We start from the raw sequence: 24,154 nt of genomic DNA on the forward strand, positions 1-24,154 counted from the left end.
TGTTCCAATCATAGGTTCCACCTCACCAATATCTACACTATTGTATTTCCCTTTGTGTACTAGGACTTCAAGCTCTCCCTGTTTGTCCCCTTTATTATAAGCATTGGTATACAGGCATTTGAGCCCTCGTGGTTGAACTTCCTATATCTCCTGATTGTACTTGTGTGTCCTTTCTTTACTACTCCTTTCATGTTATTTGATTTGTTGTGTTGGGCTTTGTGTCCTATAAATAGGTCTCCTTCCCCCTGCACTTTTAGTTTAAAGCCCTTTGGTTAGGGAGCCAGTTGTTTCCCTAACACATTCTTGCTGGTCTTCATGACATGAAATCTATCTCTTGCTAGAAGCCCTTCATATAGAAAGTGTAATCCATGGTTTACAAATCCAAAGTTCTTATGATGCCACCATCCTTTGAGCCAGCGGTTTACTTCTAAAATGTTCCATTCCCTCATTGGTTGGTTGTTCACCTTTCATCCTGAATACAGATGAGAACACAATCTGGGTACCCACATATTTTGCTTTTTTGTCTAGTTGTTTGAAATTGATACAGGCTTAGTTGTATGATTCATCCTGACATGAAAATGTAGAAAGGGATAGCAATCAGTGAACTTGATTATTTTAGTAAGCCTCTCTATCACATCTTTGCACTTGGGAGACAATTCATTTCCCTTAAGATATTGTGAGGTATACAAATTGATGACTCTGTTCCTTTGAGTAGTGAATTACCAATCAGCAACACGTGCCATTTTTTCTTTGGGGACATTTGAGCTTCTTTAGTTCTTATCACTACACTACACGTTGCATATTTCCTTTCTGGAGAACACTATGAAACCAATTGCTCAATTCCAAAGAAAGTAGGAACTGGCTTCTCAGTTTTTTTGTTCTTTGCATGACATGCTACCATTGCCCTTGCCCTTCCTGTTGTGTCTGCCAGCAGCCTGCAGAGCTGGCAGCAGAGTCGGACAGTGAGGAGGCTGGGGAGGAACATGGGCCAGTCCTGGAGTCTGGGGAAGGCTTGGATGAGGGCTCTGCGTCGGAGGCAGAGAAGGAAGTACGTGCTGCCTCCGGAGCCTCCAGAGTCGGACCTCAGTGAGGCAGAGGAATAGGGGGAACCTGTTTCCAGTGCGCGCATGAGCAGAGCTGCCAGAAGGCAAGAACAGTTAAAACAAAAGGGACGACTCGGGAGTAGGGCTTGGAGATGATTGGCCCCTCCCATAGGACTTAAAAGAGGAGCAAAGGCACAGGGGCCTTTGCAGGAAGCAACATTGTTCATTCTGTACAGTTTAAAGTCTGAAGCTCTGTTTGATTCTGGACTCCATGTGGCTTTGCCAATTAGGTCTTTGGCAACGTGTCAAGGGAGATAAAGATGGGTGATTATCAGCCTTATCCTGAAGGACTCTTTACAACTATTTGGGACTCATCTGTGAATGAACAGAATTCAGAGCTGTTAAAATAAAACAGGTTTTTGGGACTACTCGTGTGTTTTACTGACTCAGGAAACCTAGGTCAGAACACTTCCTCTTTGTCTTCTTTGCTTAGCTCTGTTTGGATAGAGATTTCTGATGTTTAATAGGAGGTCTTCATGTTCAACATTGAAACTCAGTGTCTAATGTGTGAGTGTCTGGAGTTTTAGTGACTTTATGTGCCTCGGCTTGAAGCCTTGGCCTATCTTACTTTTCTTTTGTTTGCCTTTGCCCATATGAATAAATTTCATAGAAGAAGCAATAACCAACCAAAAAAAAGTCCAAGTTACAGTAAAAACAAAGGTTTATCTGCACAATAATTAACATTGGGAATACTTAGGTATTTTGTGCTGTGCATTTTTAAGGAAGATTTTTTTTTTAAATTTTTTATTGAAAATTATTAAAAAATACAGAAAAAAATATAATAATATGGATAGAATTGCAGAGAGTAATATAATACATATAGAGTTTTAAAGTATCAATTTTCTCCTGGAGAAAGTACAAACTTCCATTAAGCTAACTCATCAAAAGAAAGAAAAGTTTAACCAGAAAAAAAAATTCTCAATTGTCATGCAATACTCCTGGAAATATTTACCCACATTCACATTAAGGTTAATATTTTCATTCTTCTTAAGATTTCTTTTTCTGCAGCCAAGCATACCATCTGTCCCAGCTCCTATATAACCCCGATTCTTGTCTATCTCGCAAAAGTCCAGTAAGCTTGTCTGCTTCTGCACAGTCCATGATCTTTGCAATTAACGTAGCCTCCGATGGGATATTTTTGATTTCCATTCTTGCGCGAACGAGATCCTGGCTGCAATGATGATGTGGAGAGCGAGATACCAATTAGATTTGTTTAAGTTCTCTGGTTTCATGCCTAGTAAAAACGTTTCCGGGTTCAAATCTATTCTACATCCTATGATTTCTAAAATCCATTTTTGAATTCTAGCCCAATATTCTTTTGCTCGGGGACAGGTCCACCAACTATGAAAGTAAGTTCCCATAGCGGCGTTGCATTTCCAGCAAACCGGAGAGGTCCCCGGGAACATCTTCGATAATCTAGCCGGGGGCAGGTGCCATCTATACAGCATTTTGTATATATTTTCCTTATAGGAAACTGACATTGTTAATTTTAAGGTTGTCCCCCAGATTTCTTCCCATTTTTCAAGTTCAATCGAGTATCCCAAATTTCTCCCCCAGGCAATCATTGAGTCCTTGATGATCTCCTCTCCAATCCAATCCATTAAGAGGAATTGATACAGTTTGGATAATACCTTCTCATCCTTCCCCAACAAGATCTTATCAAGTTCCTGTAGAGAATTATAGATTCCTCCTTTATTTTTATCCTGAGCTGTCCTAGATTGGATCTGATTGTATGACCACCAATCTAGCTCATAGCCTAATTCCACCAGCATATTTCGAGATTTTACTTTGCCTGAAGGATTCAACAGAGCTTGGTAAATTAATGGTTTATTTCTGTTGTAAAGAGTTGGGTGTGTCATTGCCTCTAAAGGGGAAAGCCAAATCGGAGTCATCAGGTAAAATTTATTTCTTATTCGATCCCATATGGTCATCAAAACCTTTCGAATAAAGTGGTCCATAAAATATTTATGTTTTTTGGGCCTTTCCTGACTCAGATAATAGTGCCACCCCTGTTGCAAATTGTGGCCTTCCAAGCTAAGGATTCTCCTCCTCCTCAAGGCAATCCAGTCTCTGATCCAAGTTAAGACAGCTGCCTGATGATAAAGCTCCCATTTAGGTAGGCCAAATCCTCCCCTGGAAGGGGATTCTTGAAGCATTTTCAATTTAATCCTTGGTTTTTTGTTCTGCCATACAAATCTACGTATACACTGATCTAAAGAATGAAAAAAATTTGTATCTACTAAAACTGGGGCTGTCTGAAAGAGAAAAATCCATTTAGGCAGGATATACGTCTTAACTACTGCAATTCTACCTAATAATGATAACTGTAAACTTTTCCATCCTTCCAACATTTCTTTAGTTTGACTAAGTAGTTTTTGATAGTTGTCTTCTTTAATGGTCGAGCATTTAGATGAAAGCCAAATTCCTAAGTATTTTAGTTTTTTGACTATCTGGATCCCTAGTTCTTCCTCTAACTGCGCTTTTTGATTCTTCGTCATATTTTTAATTAGGATCTTGGTTTTATCTTTATTTAATTTAAATCCCGCTACTTTCCCATAAGCCTCCAACTCCTGTAGCAAGATTGGTCCCGATTCCAAAGGTTCTTCCAAGACAAATATCAAGTCGTCCGCAAAGGCTTGGAGCTTAAACTCTTCCCCTCTGGTTCTTAGCCCTCTAATTCCTTGATTTCTTCTGACCTCATTCAATAATAACTCTAGGGTTAAAATAAATAAAAGTGGAGATAATGGACATCCCTGTCTAGTACCTTTACTTATATCAATTTTTTCAGACTCCTCCCCATTAATAAGTATTTTCGCTGTCTGTTTTGCGTATACTGTCCGGATTGCCCTGGTAAATCTTTCCCCGTATTCCATTTCGTTCAACTGTGCAAAGAGAAATTTCCAGCTCACTCTGTCGAAGGCTTTTTGTGCATCCACGGAGACCAGGGCCACCTGTTTATCAGAATTACACTCATAATATTCTAATATATTCATTATAGTTCTCACGTTATCTTTCAATTGTCTATGAGGTAGGAAGCCATTCTGGTCTCCGTGGATGTACTCATTCAGGAAGATTTTTAGTCTCTTCGCTAAAATCGCAGAGAATAATTTATAATCGGAATTAAGCAGGGAAATCGGTCTGTAATTTTTAATCAGAAGCGGATCAGTGCCTTCCTTTGGAATTAGTGTAATATATGCTTCAGACCAGGAGGGTGGCATTTGACCAAAGACCAGAACCTCATTAAATACTTGAGTCAAAATTTCCCCCAAAGTCTCAAGGAGGGCCTTATAAATTTCTACTGGCAGACCATCCGTACCTGGGGTCTTTCCCCCTTTTTGTTCCCTTAATACTAACTCTACTTCCTTCAAGGTAATCTCTGCATTCAATATTTCTCTCATTGGGAGTGGGACCTTCCGGGAATCCGCTCTAGCCAAATACTCTCTAATCTCCTGGTCCTGTTCATCTCCAGCTGAATACAAAGCAGTAAAATATTCTTGTATTATTTTTCCTTTCCCTTCCTTATCCGAAACACATCTTCCCCTTTGGTCCTTCAGACAAACTATCCTATTTCTCTCCTGTTGCTTCTTCAATCTATAAGTAAGCCATTTTCCTGCTTTATTTGCATGTTCAAAATGCCTTTGTTTTGCCCATCTAATTTTAGTAGCCAATTCTTCCTGATCTAATAGATTTAACTGGTGTCGGGTTATTTTCTTCTTCTCAACTAATTTTAAGTTCCCTGGGTCTGCCTGCAACCTCGCTTCCACATTCTCCAATTCACACATCAATTTACTCCGTTTCAGTCTTTGGGTCTTCCTCTTTCCAATTATATGAGATGATACTACTCCCCTGATCACCGCCTTCGCCGTATCCCAGATAATTTGTGGACTAGTATCCTCTTTCCTATTGACCCTAAAGAAAAAAACCATCTCTTCTTTTAGCTTTTGGAGTAGATCTTTGTCTTTTAATACTCCTACATCCATCTTCCATCTCTTTATTCTGCGGGCTCCTCTCCATACTATTTTCAATGGGTTATGGTCTGCCCAGTCATTAACCTCAATTGCCACATCTAACACCTGGTCACATAATCCTACAGTCATCCAGGCCATATCTAATCTGGACCAGGAATGATGTCTGGGGGAGAAATAAGTACCCTGTTTCTTTCCCGGATTTCTATCCCTCCATATATCTCTCAACCCTGTTACCTCTCTAATCTGTTTACAAATTTTTGGCAGAAGTTTCCTCCTCTTTTTCCCGGCTTTACCTCTCTCTGGTATATAATCCAAGTTTGGGTCTTTTACCGCATTAAAGTCCCCGAGCAAACAAATATTGGCATAGTTTACCTCTAATAGCTTCTGATATAATTTCCTGTAGAAGTTTACTTGGCATCCATTTGGGGCATAGATTCCAACCAACAAACATTTCCTTTGGTCCATTGTTACCTCTACCATCAGGACTCTACCTTTTTTTCCGGCATAAATTAATTTAGATTCTAAGTGTCCTTTCACATATATCACTACACCCTTCTTTTTCTGATCTGCCAGGGAGGCATACAAATTTCCCAGTCTTTTATTCTCCAGCATCGCTTTCTGGTTTCCTTTTACATGAACCTCCTGCAGGCATATCATATTATAATTTCCTTTTACCAACTGGTTAAACACTCTCTTTCTCTTACATGGATTGTTTAAACCATTAATATTAGCTGAAAATAAAGATACCCCCACCTTTCCCTTTATCATCCTTCTTACTACTTACTTATTACTTGCTCTCTGTTTTCTTTTTAGTCTGTCGGGTTCTCCTTGGGGAAAGGGGTTCTTTCCTTCCACCAACTCCTTCCCTCTCTATCTTTCTCTCCTTCCCATCTGTTCGTTCCTTAAATTCTTCATCCTCCTGTAGGTCTTCTAAGCTTCCATTTTCCGCTTCCCCCTCAGTCTCCAAGTCATTCACCTTAAAGTTTAGTTCATAGAAATCTCGTGCATCTCTCAAGTTCTCAATTTTAATCCTCTTATCTCGCAAAGTTATCAATAAACCTTCCGGTATCAACCATCTATATAGAATTGCATTTTTCCTTAATTGCATCGTCAGAAATTGGTATCTTCGCCGCTGCTCTCTAACTTTCCTAGGGATTTGCTTTAAAATCATAATTTGTTGTCCTTTATATGATATCACCTGGTCCCTTGCCTTCCTATAAACTTCCTCCCGTATATCCTTCTTACAAAATCGAATATGAATTTCTTGAGGCAAATTATGTCGCTTTGCATATCCCGTAAATACCCTATAGGCCTCATCAATGTCTTTCATTATTAACTCCTTATCTTTTTCCAAGATTTCAGTTAAAATACTTCCAACTACTTCTCTCACACATTCTTCTTTATCTTGAACCACATTCTGCATTCTTAGGAAAAAGGAGGAGCGTTCCATCTGTAAGAAAGTTATTTCTTCTTCCATAATCCTCGTAGTTGCAGCCTGTTCACGTTCCAATCCTGCCAAGCGTTCTTCATATCTATTAGTACGGGCTTCCACTTCGTGAAGTCTTCCCTCTTGTTTAACCATTACCTCTCGCACTTCTGTCAATTGTTCATTTAATATTTTAATGTCTCCCAGCACCACTCCCATTTCACTTCTCAAATTCATCGTTAAGTCCTCAAAATTTTTCATCATTACCTCTTGCATCGTCTGCATCATTCCCTGTAAATTCTGTAATGAGGGGGACTTTCCCAATGTATTTGCATCTTCTATAGGTTTAGATGACATTTGGGATGGTAATACCGGCGATGACGCCGAGGGGGGCAATAAAACTTTCTTGTTCCCTTTAGTAACGGTTGTAACTGCTGTAATGGACATCTCTCCTTGAGGTCCTCCTTGATTTTTATTTGGAGACCAAAAATTCTTCCAACCCAGCATACACACTAAGTTCTCTCCACTTTCATAGAAGAAACAATAACCAACCAAAAAAAAGTCCAAGTTACAGTAAAAACAAAGGTTTATCTACACAATAATTAACATTGGGAATACTTAGGTATTTTGTGCTGTGCATTTTTAAGGAAGATTTTTTAGAAATGCCAATTTGAAATGTATTCATTGCATAAAATTGTTTTCCACCTTTATAAATATTTTAATTATAATTTTCTAGTGTTTGGGTTGCATTAAAAAAGACAGATTTGGTTTATTTGCAGTTAGAATAGAATACTTTATTTGGCCAAGTATGATTAGACAAGCAAGGAATTTGTCTCCAGTGCAGGAGCTCTCAGTATACGTGCAAAGAAACAGAGTAATTATCATCATCAACATCATAATATCAATAAGAGGGGATAGTAAAGAAGATAAAGATAATAATAATGCTACAGCCATACAGCATGAGTCAAATGTATATAGACATTAGACAGTACTGCGTGAATTAGGTGTTCAGCAGAGTGATGGGCATGAGGAAAAAACCTATCTCTTTGTCTAGTTGTTTTGGCATGCAAAGCCTTGTAACGGTATCCCAAAGAGAGGAGTTGAAGCAGTTTATATGCAGGATGTGAAGGGTCTGTAGTAATGGTGAAATCCTACGAGGTCTGCTACCAGTTCGTACTTTAACAGAATAATCCCTAGAAATGTAGTTATTGTTATATAGAGGGAATGGAGAAAGCGCATAGCCATGAAGGGCACTAGTGCTAATTTCCTGGGTATTAGATGTATTTTCCCTAGCTTCACCTGTTGCTTCCAATGTGTCAAAAATCCATCTACAAATGATTTTCCGGCGGCTCCGTAGGACGTTGAGGACGCTCCCTGGGTGAGCGCTAGCCCCGCAACTTTGTTAGCCGCTAGAACAGCAAAAAATCAGCTGTCTAGCGGCGAAGAACCTTCCCCCCCGGGAGAAGAGGGGGAAGTGAGCAGCCAGGTGCAGGGTAGAGCTCCATAAGAGCCCTAGAATTAATTCTGGGGCTCGAAAAGTGCGAGCTCCCCAAGAACCTGGGAAAAGCTCCAAAGCCGGGACGCCTCTGCCAGAAGGCAGAGCAAAACGCCACGTCCGCCCCTGCTTTTAATTGATACAAAGAGAAAATTGAAGCAGGCAGAACAAAAACAGGAGACTACATAATTGCAAGTACTTACACTTTAATTCCTTTGAACATCGTTTCTTTTCGAGCCTATAAGAGCGGAGCTGGAGTGGAAAGGGAGGGGAAGATGGTGCTGGCTCGTTAAGACAAAGAGACGAAAGTGAAACTTAAGAAGAAAGTTGTTACAGGCTTGTTAACTCATTAATGCCTATCAGTTAACAACTCCGCTTAAAAAAATTTTGGATTTAATCTTATATCCTGGACTTTGGGAATTAAAATTTAAAGATCTTAAAGATTTTCTGATTTTTTCTCGCTGGCTATAAGAACTGTTCCTGAGACTGTGTAATTTTAAAATGGCTTCAAAGCAGACAAAATTGGTGTTGCCTAAAGCAGCGAGTGCGGGAAGTTCCCCAGCTCAAACTAGTAGGTTGCAAACCTTCTTGCCTCCGGCAGATACACAAGCTCAATTACAACCACAGTTACAACCACAAGCACAAATGTTAACACTTGAGATGTTTCAGGAAGCCATGAAAGAAATCAAAGAAGGTTTTAAAGAGGACATTGCATTTGCATTTAAAGGAGTCTCAGATCAAATGGAAGAAATGAAGGACATAATTAAGACAAGAAATCAACATATAAGGGAAGATATAGTCTTTGCACTCCAGGGACTGGCAAAACATGTTAGTTATGTAGAAGATAGAATTGATGAGGTTGCTCAAGCTAATGAGATTTTAGATGGTAAAGTTGAGGAATCACAAACTAAGATTGACAAAGCAGAAGCTGAAATGTTGTTGACACAATATAAGATGATGGAATTTGCCGTGAGAATAAGAGGCTTGAAAGAAAATCCGAAGGAAAATCTGAAAGAGATCTTTGAAGATGCTCTGGCACAATTTATAGGAGTGTCCAGAGGTGAACTCGAATGGCAAATGGATCGGATCTATCGTGTTAATTCATGGGTAGCTAGACAAAGGAAATTACCAAGAGATGTTGTGATTTATTTTGTTACTAGAAGGATTAGAAATGAGATTTTACAAGCTGCCTATAAAAATAAGTTGCAAGTGGCAGGACAAGAAGTTGCAGTATTTAAAGAAATACCACCCAAAATGCTGAAATCCAAGAAAGAGTATGCTTTTCTGGCAGATGAGCTGAGGAACCGACAGGTACAATACAGATGGGAAGTCCCAGTCGGATTATCAGTGGATTATGCAGGAGAGCGATATCGCCTTAATACAATTTACAAAGCAAGAGATTTTTATAGTAATATATTAAAGGCTGGACAACCACCAGTGCCAGGAGGCAAAAAAGCAAGAGAGGCGACAGAGGGAAGAAAAGAGGATCTGCAGAAGCAATCGGAAGGCGGAGCTATGAGTATGCAGGAGGAAGTACTGCAACTTTCAAGTGCTGTCCAAGCATGGGATATAGTTGAAAAACAAGAAGAAGGCAAAGATCAAAGACAAACCAGAGCAGCTACTAAACGTAAAGTTGAAGAGTTAAAAAAGTTACAAGAGCAGGCTTTATCACAAGAAGTGAATACTGGTGTAGAAGCTGTGGGAGGGGCGAGACCTAAAAGAAAATTCCAAGAGGATTATCAAGCGGTTCTCGCCAAGCTTCGAGATTCTGAGGATGGCTTCTAGGTTCTTAACCTGGAATGTTAACGGTTTAAACTCACCACAAAAAAGGAAGAAAATATTTCACCATTTGAGACAATTTAAAAATGAAATAATATGCCTGCAGGAAACACATATAAGGACAACTGACCAAAAATATTTAATAAATACAAAATTGGGAACACATTTTGCTGCATCAGCCCCGGAAAAAAAGAATGGAATAGTGATTTACTTGAAAAGAGATTTGATGGCTAAATTAGTTGAGGCAGATCAACAAGGAAGATTTCTGGCAATTGAGATAATGATAGAAGGAAAGAAAACACTCTTATTGGGGATATATGCTCCCAATCAACAGCAAGAGAAATTTTATAAGTTGATACATACAAAATTATTACATTGGGAATGTACATGTGAAAACGAGGGGATTGAGGGGTTTTTTAACAAAATTTTTAGTCAAATTTTTAAGGGGTCCTAGGGAGGGGGAGGGTCATATTGGAATTCGGGCTGTGGGTATGGGGGATAACCCACAAGGGGGAGGGTCGGGTCTGGCAGTGAAGCGTGGTGTGGGGGATGGAGGGCCCGGGATCGAGGGGGGGGTTAGAGCTTGTCCGGATAGTTTTTTGAACATCAGTACTGTAGGTGGGAGGGGTAGATATGGCGGGAGCAGGGGGCCATATCGTGTTAGGGGAGTGCGCACTCGCTGTCTACGAGCGGTGGCGTGCTCCGGCCCCCAAGGTTCTACTCGCTCCTCAGGTTGCATAGACCCTCAGGACCCAGGCCTTCGGCTGATGCTGTGCAATGCCAGGTCCGTAGTAAATAAAGCCCCCCTCATCTGTGATCTTGTTCAGGAGGGGGGTGCGGACCTGGCAGGTATTACGGAGACCTGGTTGGGCCAGGAGGGGGGGGTTCCCCTCGTTGAAATGTGCCCGCCAGGTTTCCAAGCATTCCATCAGCCGAGGTCACAGGGGAGGGGCGGGGGGGTAGCGGTTATCATTAAAGAAGGTCTGAGACCGAGGGAGGCCACTGTTCCTCAGACGGCCGGCTGTGAATCCCTTTTTGTGAAATGGGGTCATGGGGTTCAGATGGGTTTGCTGATCACGTACCTGGCTCCCTGCCACGTGGCAACAGCCCTGCCCGAGCTACTCAACGTCATCGCCGCGGTGGCGGTTGATACCCCTAAGCTTATGGTTATGGGGGATTTCAACCTGCCGTCCGTGGGTGAGACGTCAGAGATGGCTCGGGAGTTCATGGCTTCCATGACAGCTATGGACCTGACCCAGTTAATTCATGGCCCTACCCACACAGGGGGAAACACGCTGGATCTGGTTTTTGTCTCTGGACAGTGGTTGAGGGATCTTGATATAGGGGATATAGTTACTGAACCCTTGTCATGGTCAGATCACTCTCTCCTTCGTCTCGACTTTCAAACCGCTGCACCCCGCCGCAGGGAGGCGGAGCCGGTCAGATGGTTCCGCCCCAGGCGCCTGATGGAACCTGACAGATTCCAGACGGAGCTTGGGCCATTTCCTGAGGTTCTGGCACACGCCTCGACTGGAGACCTGGTGGCCGCCTGGGATAGGGCGGCTGCTGGTGCTCTGGATCGGGTCGTGCCTTTGCGGCCTCTGACCCGGCGCCGATCTCAATTGGCTCCTTGGTTTACCGAGGAGCTGAGGGAGTTGAAGCGCCGGAAAAGACGCCTAGAGAGTAGTTGGAGGGCCAGTCTTCTTGAATCTGACCGGACACTAGTAAGATCCCACATTAGGAATTACTTAGTGGCGATAAAAGCAGCGAAATGTAGTTATTTTGCTGCTCTTATTGCGTCATCAGATAATCGCCCGGCCGCCCTCTTTAGGGTGACCCGCTCCCTGCTCCACCAGGAAGCGCGGGAGGACCCCTTGGAGGGTAGAGCCGAGGATTTTGTTCAGTATCTGTATGACAAAATCACTCAGATTCGGGAAGATTTGGACTCCGACTGGGTAGTCTCAGGGGGAGAGACAGGGGCAGGTCTTGAGAATGTTATCTGGGATGAGTTTGATCCTGTGACCCCTGAGGACGTGGACAGGATTCTGGGTGGACTGAACGCGACCACTTGTTTATTGGACCCGTGTCCTTCCTGGTTAGTACTGGCTTCCCGGGAAGTGACACGAGGCTGGCTCCAGGGGATTATAAACGCTTCGCTGAGTGAGGGTGACTTTCCCGCCGCCTTGAAAGAGGCGGTGGTGAGGCCTCTCCTCAAGAAGCCTTCCCTGGACCCGGCAATGTTGGTAAATTATCGTCCGGTCTCCAATCTTCGCTTTGTTGCGAAGGTTGTTGAGAGTGTGGTCGCGCAACAGCTCCCCCAGCACCTGGATGAAACGACGTATCTGGATCCGTTCCAGTCGGGCTTCAGGCCCGGGTACAGCACGGAAACGGCATTGGTCGCGTTGGTTGATGATCTCTGGAGGGCTCGGGACAGGGGGTGCTCCTCTGTCCTGGTCCTGTTAGATCTCTCAGCGGCTTTTGATACCATCGACCATGGTATCATGCTGCACCGGTTGGAAGAGTTGGGGGTGGGAGGCACTGTGTTGCGGTGGTTCTCCTCCTTTCTCTCTGACCGGTCGCAGTCTGTGTTGACAGGGGGACAGAGGTCGACCCCGAGGCCCCTCATATGTGGGGTGCCGCAAGGGTCGGTCCTCTCGCCTCTCCTGTTCAACATTTATGTGAAGCCGCTGGGCGAGATCATCCGTGGTTTCGGGGTGGAGTACCATCAGTACGCTGACGACACCCAGCTGTACATCTCCACCCCGGATCACCCCAACGATGCCCTTGAAGTGATGTCCCGGTGCCTGGAGGCCGTACGGATCTGGATGGGGAGGAACAGGCTCAGGCTCAACCCATCCAAGACTGAGTGGCTGTGGTTTCCGACGTCCCGATATAGTCAGTTGACGCCATCACTGACTATTGGGGGCGAATCATTGGCCCCCACGGAGAGGGCTCGCAACTTGGGCGTCCTCCTGGACTCACGGCTGTCTTTAGAAGAGCACTTGACGGCCGTGACCGGGAGGATTTTTCATCAGGTTCGCCTGATTCACCAGTTGCGTCCCTTTCTGGATCGGGACTCTTTACGCACGGTCACTCATGCCCTTGTCACCTCCCGCCTGGACTATTGCAACGCTCTCTACATGGGGCTCCCCTTGAGGAGCACCCGGAGGCTCCAACTGGCGCAGAGTGCGGCCGCGCGGGTGGTAATGGGAGCGACATGGCGTTCCCATGTAACACCTCTCCTGCGCGAGCTGCACTGGCTCCCGGTGGTCTTCCGGGTGCGCTTCAAGGTTTTGGTTACCACCTTTAAAGCGCTCCATGGCTTAGGACCCGGGTACTTGCGGGACCGCCTACTACCACCAATAGCCTCCCACCGGCCGGTACGCTCCCATAGAGAGGGGCTCCTCCGGGTGCCGTCAGCCAAACAATGCCGACTGGCGGCCCCCAGGGGGAGAGCCTTCTCTGTGGGGGCACCTACTATCTGGAACGAGCTCCCCCCAGAGATACGGAGGATCCCGGATCTGCGCACCTTCCGCCGCGCCTTAAAGACCTTACTATTTCACCAGGCCGGCCTGGCCTAATTTTCCCCCTCTTTTATAAAAGATTTTTAAAATTTTAAATATTTTTTAGTATTTATATATTCAATTTTAAATTGGTTTTAAAAGTTTGGGGTTTTAAATTTGTCGGGGCCAAAATTATTTAATTTGATTTTATTCTATTTTTTAAATTTTGTATTGTATGTGTTTTTATTGTTTGGCTGTGCACCGCCCTGAGTCCTTCGGGAGTAGGGCGGTATAGAAATCTAATAAATAAATAAATAAATAAATAAATTCATGTATACTGATGGGAGATTGGAACGGAGTGTTAGACCCTAGTATTGATAAGAAAAGAATAGTACAATCTACCAAATTGCGATCTAGACTGCCTAAGACTTTTTTTGATATGATGGAGGATATGGAATTAAGAGACATCTGGCGTGAAAGGAATTATAGAGAACAAGATTTTACATTTTTTTCAGATAGACATCAATCCTTTTCAAGAATTGATTTTATATTAATTACAAATGATTTTTTTTCCAGGGTAAAGAAGATAAAGATTTGTCCCAGAATTTTAACTGATCACAGCCCAGTTTGGATGGAACTGGAGTGTGGGGAAAGAGTTAGGAGATCTTGGCGGTTAAATGAAAACCTTTTCAGATATGAGAAAAATGTAATAGAATGTAAAAAACTAATGAAGGAATTTTTTGTTTTTAATATGAACAAGGGAACATCTATGGATATGGTATGGGATGCTAGTAAAGCATATATGAGAGGAGTTCTGATAAATATGAATAATGCTTATAGGCGTAAACAAGTGGAGAAAAGGAGGGAATTAGAAGAAGAGATTAAGAAAAAAGAAAGGGTGTTAATTGATAACCCAGGGGATAAGAAAATTAAAGAAGAGATCAGTTTATTACGTGGGCAATTTAATATGATGCTTTCAGACCAAGTGGCAACCAATCTACAATATGCTAAACATAATACTTTTTGTAATGCAAATAAACCAGGTAGATGGTTGGCATACATGCTGAGGAAAAAACAAAAATCTCGTACCATAGAGAAAATAGAGTATAAAGGTAGAGAGCTGTATCACCAAAATATGATTAAAAGGGCATTTTTAGAATTTTATGCAAGATTGTATACTGCAGACAAAATACAAGGTGCAGAGGTAGAGACATATCTGGATAGACAGAATATTCCAATAGTTACAGAGGAACAAAGAGAACGGTTAAACCAATTAATAACAGAGGAGGAGATCCTCTCAACAATTAAACAGTTAAAAACTGGTAAGGCTCCTGGTACGGATGGATTAACAGCTGTGTACTATAAATATTTACAATTGGAGATGGTTTTACCTCTTAAAGAATTATTCAATAGAATTCAGCTGGGTGAAGGGGTACCACCTTCATGGAAAACAGCTTTTATTTCGTTAATTCCAAAAGAAGATCAAGATTTGACACAACCCAAAAATTATAGACCTATATCCTTATTGAATACAGATTATAAAATATTTGCTAAGATATTGGCAAATAGGTTAATGCTAGTAATGCAGAAGACGATTCATGCTGACCAAACTGGTTTTATACAAGGTAGACAAATGAAAAATAATGTAAGACAAATTGTTGACATATTGGAACATTTGGAAAGGAATAACCAAATCCCTGCGGTGCTTATATTTCTGGATGCGGAAAAAGCTTTTGATCGATTAGATTGGCAATTTTTATTGAGAGTGGTCAATAGGATGCAATTTGGGAATTGCTTTATGCAGTCCATAAAAGCAATATATCAGGAACAGACAGCTCAGATAATTATTAATGGCAGTTTGACAGAAACTTTTAAAATTGAAAAAGGCACGAGGCAGGGATGTTCCTTATCGCCATTATTATTTATATTAACTTTGGAGTTGCTGTTAAATAAAATACGTAATGCAGATGGGATAAAGGGAATCAAAGTTAGAGATTATGAATATAAGATACGGGCATTTGCAGATGATTTGGTTATGACCTTAACTCATCCAGTGGAATCAGCAAAGGTTTTGATTGATATAATAAAACAGTATGGTCAAGTATCTGGGTTTAAGATAAACATTGGAAAAACAAAGATGATAGTTAAAAATATGACAGCTAATCAAAAAGAGGAGTTACAAAGGGTAACGGGATGTGAAATAGTTAAAAAAGTCAAGTATTTAGGAGTTTATATTGCATCTTCTAATGGTAAATTGTATAAGTATAATTATGAATTGATATGGCATAAAATACAAGTTGAAATGGATAAATGGAAAAAACTACAATTGTCCTTGTTGGGTAGAATAGCAGTTATAAAAATGAATGTGTTGCCTAGGTTTTTGTTCCTCTTTCAAATGATACCAATACTAAAAAAGGATGCCAACCTGGAAGAGTGGCAGAAAGGTATTAATAAGTTCGTATGGCAAGGTAAGAAACCAAGGATAAAATTGAAAATAATGCAGGACATACGAGAAAGAGGAGGACTGAAAATGCCAAATTTAAAATTGTACTATGAAGCAGCTGTTTTATCAGCAATTAGTGATTGGATTAATTTAACAAATGGAAGGATATTGAATATTGAAGGGTATGATCTGGTCTATGGTTGGCATGCTTATTTAGTGTATGAAAAAAGGGTGGACAGAGCATTTAAGAGTCATATACTGAGAAATGCTTTATTGCGTGTCTGGAAGAAATATCAATATAAGTTAAATGAAAAAATACCTATATGGACAGCATCCAGGCACGCAATAGAAAATACGAGTATAGAATGTAGACAGGATGTAATTACGTATAAAGATATTCTCATTATGGAGGGAGGTATATTAAAATTAAAATCTGTGAATGTGTTGAAAGAGGAGAAAATAATTCAAACATGGTTTCAATATGTACAATTACAAGCCAGATGGAGAAAAGACCAGAAAACTGGTGTTATACAAAGTGATGAAAATTTAATTAAACAAATTAGAGATCAAAGCCCAATGCATATAAAAAGATTGTATAATATACTGATAGAGATGGACTCGGAAACAGAGCTAGTTAAGGACTGTATGATAAAATGGGCGCAGAATTTTGAACAGCCAATAATGATGGAAACGTGGGAGAAAATATGGGTAACAAATGTGAAATTTACCAAAGCGCAAAATTTAAGGGAGAACTTTTATAAAATGTTTTATAGATGGCATCTAGATCCAAAAAAGTTATCTCGTATGTATCCGAATGTACAACCAAAATGTTGGAGATGTAATTGTGAGGATGCTACTTATTTTCACATTTGGTGGACATGTAAAAAGGTTAAAGCATTTTGGATTAAAATCTGGTGGATTTTACAAAATATTCTTAAAAAGAGGTTGAAATTTACACCACAGCTGTTTCTTTTGGGTATAGTTACGGATTGTACAGTTATAGAGACTAAATTGATTTTGAATTTAATAACTGCAGCAAGACTGTTGGTGGCACAATATTGGAAGAAGCAAGATTTACCTACAATCCAAGAGTGGACAATGAAAGTTATAAATCTAGCGGAAATGGCAAAAATCTCGGCGTACCTGAAGGATCATTCAAATGAAAGATATTTAAGAGACTGGAGAAGGTGGATAGATTATATTCAAAATAAATATCGGAATAAGAAATTGCAGATAGGTTATGAATGATTATATAGATATTTAGTGTGTCTTTAAGTAATAAAGCTAGGCGGGTAATTAGGGAATTGAAGAAACAAGAGATGTGAAATGTCATAATTGTTTAGATTAGGATTGATTATGATTGTTGAAGTTTATACCCTGTAATTTGTTCTGGGAAGGGGAGGGGGGAGGGTGGAGGTTGAGGTAGGGAAGGGGGGGGGAAATATGTAAACTTTTTGTAAAACTTTTCAATAAAAAAAAAAATCCATCTACAAATATGAATAGGTGTATCTAGCTGAATCAATTTAGAGTGAAGTATGTCTATGGAGATTCTCAGTCATCCAGGTCATGGTTGTCCCAAAGGTGCTTTTTCAAGAGGCAACTGCACTTTTTTGTTTTTTTCTTCCTTCCATTCTCCATCATCCAGTCAGAGCTGAAGAAGATTCTTAGATGAGAAGTGAAACTTAAAGAAAAACAAAAAAGTGCAATTTAGAATAAAGAATTTCTGGAATGATGGTATTGAATGCTGAGCTGAAGTGTACAAAAAGGATCCAGGCGTAGGTCCCTAGAGATTCAACATGTTGCAATATGTAGTGCTGTACCATATTGACAGCATTATCTGCTGATCTATTTGATTGATAAGCAGTAGTGGGATTCAAATAATTTAATAACTGGTTCTCTGCTGCTCCTCCTCCTCCCCTCGTGCCAGCTGCTCCATTTTCCATTTCAGCACGGTGCCACGGAGCTTGCCCCAGCTACTACCGCCCAGATGCCTTCGCCCAAGCATTTCTTTGCTAACCTGATTTCCAGATCTATTGTGTTTCTTCGTCGCATTTCTCACTGTCCTGTACAGGGTTAGGGTTCAATCAATTCCAACTTCATGAGGTCTTAATTTTTTCACGAGAGGTTGGAATTGATTAATTGAGCTTTTTTTTTTTTAGTCCCACAAACTTTTGTTTTCCTGCACACGGCGGCGAGAAACACGACGGAGAAATGTGACACAGCTGGAAATCAGGTTAGCAAAGAAATGCTTGGGGAAAGGGAAGGCATCTGGGTGCCAGATGCTGAAATGGGCCAGTGTTGTGGCTCCGTTGCCTGAGCCTGTGTCATTGGCAGGAGAGGACTCCGAGAGTGAAGGAGAGGAGTTGGCAAGGCCTCCCTCTCCAGGACCCTCCTCTCTGGCAATGCCTCTGGAGGACACCGAAGGCCAAAAGATAGGCCCAGAACCAAGCACGTCCCCGCAGCCACAGGTGGACAGTGACGAAGGAGAAAAGTGCTGGCTGGACGCTCGCCAGAGGCGCAGGGAGAAGCGTGCGCAGCAGAGGGGAAGGCGTGCCAGAGATTAGCTGAGTCACTGGACCACACCCCACAGGGTATAAATGTGGGTGTGGAGGCCGGTTCAGTTTGTGACGAGCAAAAACTGGAAACACCCCATGATCTCTGCTTTACTGGACTTTGTCTGCTTTATCGGACTGCATTTGGATTAATCTTTGTTTTGTGTGAGTAAAGTCTGAATTGGCAGCTAGCCACTGGGTTGCTGCCAGCTTTATCATCAAAGAGTTTTGTCGTGTGGCTTATTAACTCCGGGCTGTCTGTGGGTGTGTGTGCGTGGTACGGGGACAGAACAACCTGTCTCTCTCCTGCAGCTGCCCAGGCCCGCCGGAGGGAAGGCCAGCATCTACCGGCACTTAAACGCAGTGGCATTCCAGCTCTGGCCAGTAAGGGGCAGCTGACATGGGTGCTGCAGGCAGGATGCCCGTATGTTTCAGCACTCTCCCCAACCCTCTGGTGCTCCACCAGTGCTTTGGCCCTGGGCTGCTGCCTTATGCACAGGCCCCACCTCCTGCTTAAAGTAAGACATCCTCAAAAATAAGACCTAATGGGTCTTTTCAAAAGGCCCAGTCTTGTTTTCAGGGAAACATAGTAGTTTTCGCTTGAGTGACGTGATCGAAGGTGCCTGTCAGGATTCCAACTAATAGTTCCACATCAAGCAAAACTCCAAGGCATGTAGATTCATCAAAGAATAACTTTATTGGAAATATCATATTGGCACAGATCTGGTGAAAACTGACTCTAAAAGTTCCCGCGGTTTTCACCTAGTTAAAAGAGAAAGTTTTCCCACAACCCCAAAGATCAGAAATGATTCTACCCAATTCCTGCAACCATTCTTCATATGTTTTAGCCTCCTAATCATCTTTGTTGCTCTTCTCTGCATTCTTTCCAGAATCTCTACTTTTTTTTCTACTCTCAGTCTGGCAGGCTGTATGAACTCGCACTTCAGGTTTTTGTCTATAAAGATCCGTAGATCCTCTAATTCTCTGAGTGTCATCGAATACAGCTTTGGCTTGGGCAGTTTAGCCCCTGGCAGGATTTCTATGGAGCAGTCATTTGATGAGTGAGGTGGGAGTGTATCTGACCTCTTCTCACTGAAAACATCCTATAGGTCCCAGTATTCTTTGGGGATCTGAAGATTACTGTGGGGCTGTTCTTTGGTTGCAGCCCCCACTTTCCTCCTTGGCATTAGCCATGGCATCTTAAGGGTAGGTTTCTTACAGTCTTTGTCCCGGCTCCCCTCATGGGTAGCCCGCCAGATCTTTAATAAGCCCCTTCTCCAATGCACATAAAGGTTCCACTTCAAAAGCCAAGATAGGCCTAACACCAGAGGCTACTCCATGCCTGAGTCCCCAATAAAGCTTAGAGTCTCATTTCTATCGGCTCAGTGATGAACGTCGCCAGGATCCCCCTTGCCACTGAGCCATCCAGTTGGCAAAACACTATGGGCACTCTTAAATTGCTTGCATCTCACCTCTAATTTCAACCACAGCTAAGTTGACCAGATACCAGGTACACCCCGAGTCCAGTAGGGCTACTAAATTCCCTTTGCACCCCCAGGATTAGGCCACCAGTTCTATGGGATGTCACTGGGTTGACCAGGCAACTTACCAAGAGATCATTGTTGTAGTCTGAGTTGATTTTACTGGGCTGTCCATTGGTTCGGTCGAAGTTCTCTTGCCATCTTTGGGAAATGGGTTGAACTGTTCTGACCTAGGCTTCCTTAGAAAGCATGAAGCAAAGTCTTAATCCCAGTAAAACCTCTTTTATTAACATGACTGTGAATTACGTTCATTCACAGTCAACAAGACTTTGGCAAACAAGTCTTTCAGAGGAATGTTTATCAACTCCCACCTTATCTCACTTGGAACGCTGCCAGAGAACCAATTTCCAAATGCAGAGCAAGACCAAATTTGGCACCGAGTCTATTAGATTCATGAACAGAATTTTCCAATCTTGAAACAAGATGAACTAATTGCTTCCTGCAAAAGCTCACATCCCGTTCGCTCCTCTTTTATGTCCTGTGGGAGGGGCCAATCATCTCCAAGGTGCGGCCTTACTCCCAAGTCTACCTTGCTTTCTTAATTGTTCTTCTCTTCTGGCAGCTCTGTGCATGCTGACACTGGGAATGGGCTCCAGCTGTTCCTCTGCCTCACTGCTGTCTAACTCCCTCTCTGCTTCCGATGCACAGCCCTTGTCCGAGCTTTCCCCACCCCCCAGGACTGGCCCAAGTTCCTCCCCAACCTCCTCACTGTCTGACTCTGCTGCCAGCTCCACTGGCCACCGGCGGACCACAAGATGAACTCTACAACTTCCACTCCTTTTAGGGCTATTTTTTAGGGCTCTCAATGGTGGCTTTGCCTGCTTTTTGGCAGCTCCTGGAGTTGTCTTTTGGGTTGGGTGTGTGGCTCGGCAGTCAGCAGCTTGGTGGCCTTCTTTTCCACACTGAAGCAGCCGGTGGATCATCGGTGTGGACTCTGCTCGTGTGTTTTGGTGCCTCTTTTTTTCTTGGGGAGGGATCTCCACAACCCACAACTTGGCTGATTTTTGGGTTGTGCCAGGTTAATCTCCTCCTCTGCTAGAATGAATCAACCATGGAGGATGTGGGGGCACCCCTGGACACACAGGTATTGTAGATCTTGTCACTCAGTCCATCTCAGAAACAGCTGATCAAAATGTCTTCTGGCCAATCGGTTAGCCAGCAGGCCAGGTCTCGGAACTCTTGGGTGCACTTGCCCACTCCTCTGTCTCTGGCTAATTGTTTTTATGCAATCTCTGGTTTTTCAGTCAGCCAAGGAGTACTCAAAGTGCTTCCTAAGGGAGGTCATAAACATTCAAAGTTTCTCTGCTCTGGGGTGTCATCATTATGGAGGGTGACCATCCACTCAGCTACAGGCCCCTCCAGCATCATGGTCATGCACCGCTCCTTTACCCCTTCAGTGGCTTCTCCCCACATATAGGTCCAGGCATGCACCAGGAAGAACCCCAGCTGCTTCAGGTCTCCATTGAATTTTATGGCAAGGGTGGGTGTCTTGCGATCCCTCCATTGCTCAGGAGCTGGGCCCATAGCCGGGGCAGGTTGGGGTGCAGGGCCCAGTGCAGGGAGGGTTGTCACAGTCAAGGTGCCCACTGCTGTTGCAGTCGTGGCTACAGAAGCGGTTGCTCCATAGCACATCGTGGCTGGGGCCAGCTGGTTAGCGAGGTTCACAGCCTGGGTCACCACCTCTCATGCCTTGAAGTTGTTGAACGAACCTCTCAGGAACTTTAGGTCTTGCTCCAGCATCCAGTCCTCTCGATCTGGCTCATCTGTGTTCTGTTCCTCCAGCTCCACACACTGTTCTCATCGGTGGCTGCCATGGCTCTGGTGGATGAACTTCATCCTCATGGGCTTCTCTTTCCATTCCTCCATTTTCCCAACCCTGGGGGACCATCAGGGTCTTGGCAGATCATCTTCTTCCAGCCATTTGGATAGATCCAGCCCTCCAGAAAGGGGGTTTTGAGGACACTCCCCCCCCCAGGCCTCAATCTCTTCCTGGTCGCTTCCTTGAGCCGACATCGTTTCAATGGTCCCCCCAGTAGAGGCAATTTCCGGCACCTTAGGAAAGAAAGAGCCTCGACTCCATTAGGTTGAAGCAAAAGGTTCTTATACTATAGAATAGAATAGAATAGAATAGAATAGAATAGAATAGAATAGAATAGAATAGAATAGAATAGAATAGAATAGAATAGAATAGAATATTTATTGGCCAAGAGTGCTTGGGCACACAAGGAATTTGTCTTTGGTGCATATGCTCTCAGTATACATAAAAAGACACTCATCAAGAATCACAAGGCACAACACCCAGTGACAGTCATACGGTACAATAAACAATCAAATCATACTAGGAAACAATATCAATATAAATCACAAGGATACAAGCAACAAAGTTACAGTCATGCAGTCACAAGTGGGAGAAGATAGGCGACAGGAATGATGAGAAGACCAATAGCAATAGTAATGCAGCCTAACATGAATAGTTTGACAGTGTTGAGGGAATTATTTGTTTAGCACAGTGATGGCGTTCGGGAAAAAACTGTTCTTGTATCAAGTTGTCTTGGTGTGCAGTGCTCTATAGCGTTGTTTTGAGGGTAGGAGTTGAAACAATTTATGTCCAGGATGTGAGGGGTAAATATTTTCACAGCCCTCTTTTTGACTTGTGCAGTATACAGGTCCTCAATGGAAGGCAGATTGGTAGTAATTGTTGTTTCTGCAGTTCTAATTATCCTCTGAAGTCTGTGTCTGTCTTGTTGGGTTGCAGAACCAAACCAGACAGTTATAGAGGTGCAGATGACAGACTCAGTAGTTCCTTTGTAGAACTGTATCAGTAGCTCCTTGGGCAGTTTGATCTTCCTGAGTTGGCGCAGAAAGAACATTCTTTTTTGTGCTTTTTTTATGACCTTTTTGATGTTAGGTGTCCATTTTAGGTATTGAGATATGATAGAACCTAGAAATTTGAAGGTCTCTACTGTTGATACTGTGTTGTCTAGTATTGTAAGAGGTGGTAGTATGGGAGGATTTCTCCTAAAGTCTACCACCATTTATATAGTTTTGAGTGTGTTCAGTTCCAGATTGTTCTGGTTGCACCAAGAGGCTAGTTGTTCCACCTCCTGTCTGTATGCGGATTCATCATTGTCTCGAATGAGACCAATCAATGTTGTATCATCTGCAAACTTCAGTAGTTTAACAGATGGATCGTTTGAGATGCAGTCATTGGTATTTAGAGAGAAGAGAAGTGGAGAAAGCACACATTCTTGGGGGTGGGGGCTGTGTAATTGTACAGGTGTCTGATGTGGTTTTGCTTAGCTTCACCTGCTGCTTCCTGTCTGTTAGGAAGCTTGTGATCCTCTTACAACTGTGTTCAGGTACCACTAGCTGATTTAGTTTAGTTAGAAGAATGTCCGGTATGATGGTATTGAATGCTGAACTAAAGTCGACAAAGAGGAAGTTTGGTTGCAAGTAAAGTCAGGCTATCTCTAAGGTTTTCCCATGCAAAAAAAATATAGAAAAGGTTCCTTTCTCCCCTACCCTGTGACCAGTCCGTACTTTGCCAATTGGAGCTCACCAAGATATTATGAGAACAGTGAGATAATGTGGGCAATTCACATTCCTTTTTCAGGATGCATGGCCTCGGTGCAAATTGGTTCCAGGCTTCTCTGGTCTTCATCACCTGTCATTTCCCCCTCCCTATTTCCCATCATGTACACACAATCATATTACCCATTTATCCACCACTCCACTCCAACTTTTGATGGCAGGAACTGGCAGGACTTGGCAAATAGGTTGACCCCCTCAAATATTGGAACACTGCTATCATGTCACCCCACATCCTTCTTTTCACTAAAGTAGACATACCCAATTCCTGAAACCATTCTTCATTTAGCCTCTATCCCCCTAATCATCTTCATTGCTCTTATCTGCATTCTTTCCAGAGTCTCTACATTTTTTATATTGTGGTGACCAAAAACTGGATGCAGTATTCCAAGTGTAGTCTTACCAAGACATTACAAAGTGGTACTAACACTTCATGTGAACTCCAAGATCCCTCTCACATTTACTGCTGTTAAACCAGGTTTTACCCAATCTGTACTAAGTATAAAATCTTGCTTTTTTTCTCCACTGAATTTCATTTTGTTAGATAGTACCCAGTGTTCAACTCTGTCAAGATCCATCTGGATCTTGAGCCTATCTTCTCGTGTATTGACTGTTCTTAACAACTTGGTATCAGCTGCAAATTTGATGAGCTCCCATTTTATTTTCTCATCTAAATTGTTTATGAAGTTATTGAAGAATTCTGGGCCTAAAATAACCTTGGGGTAGCCCATCGCTTCCTTCCTTCCTTCCATGTAG

At 42.6% G+C, this 24,154-nt stretch overlaps 1 protein-coding gene across 10 annotated transcripts in view; it reads left to right on the plus strand.

Annotated features, from left to right (window-relative positions):
• Positions 1-24,154, plus strand: part of CC2D2A (coiled-coil and C2 domain containing 2A) — a 285,150-nt gene that overhangs the window by 127,349 nt on the left and 133,647 nt on the right. The gene's annotated exons all lie outside the window — the stretch shown is intronic.

The sequence above is a fragment of the Pantherophis guttatus genome, chromosome 8 (genome assembly GCF_059756535.1).
Source record: "Pantherophis guttatus breed Tessera chromosome 8, ASM5975653v1, whole genome shotgun sequence".
Lineage (NCBI taxonomy): Eukaryota > Metazoa > Chordata > Lepidosauria > Squamata > Colubridae > Pantherophis > Pantherophis guttatus.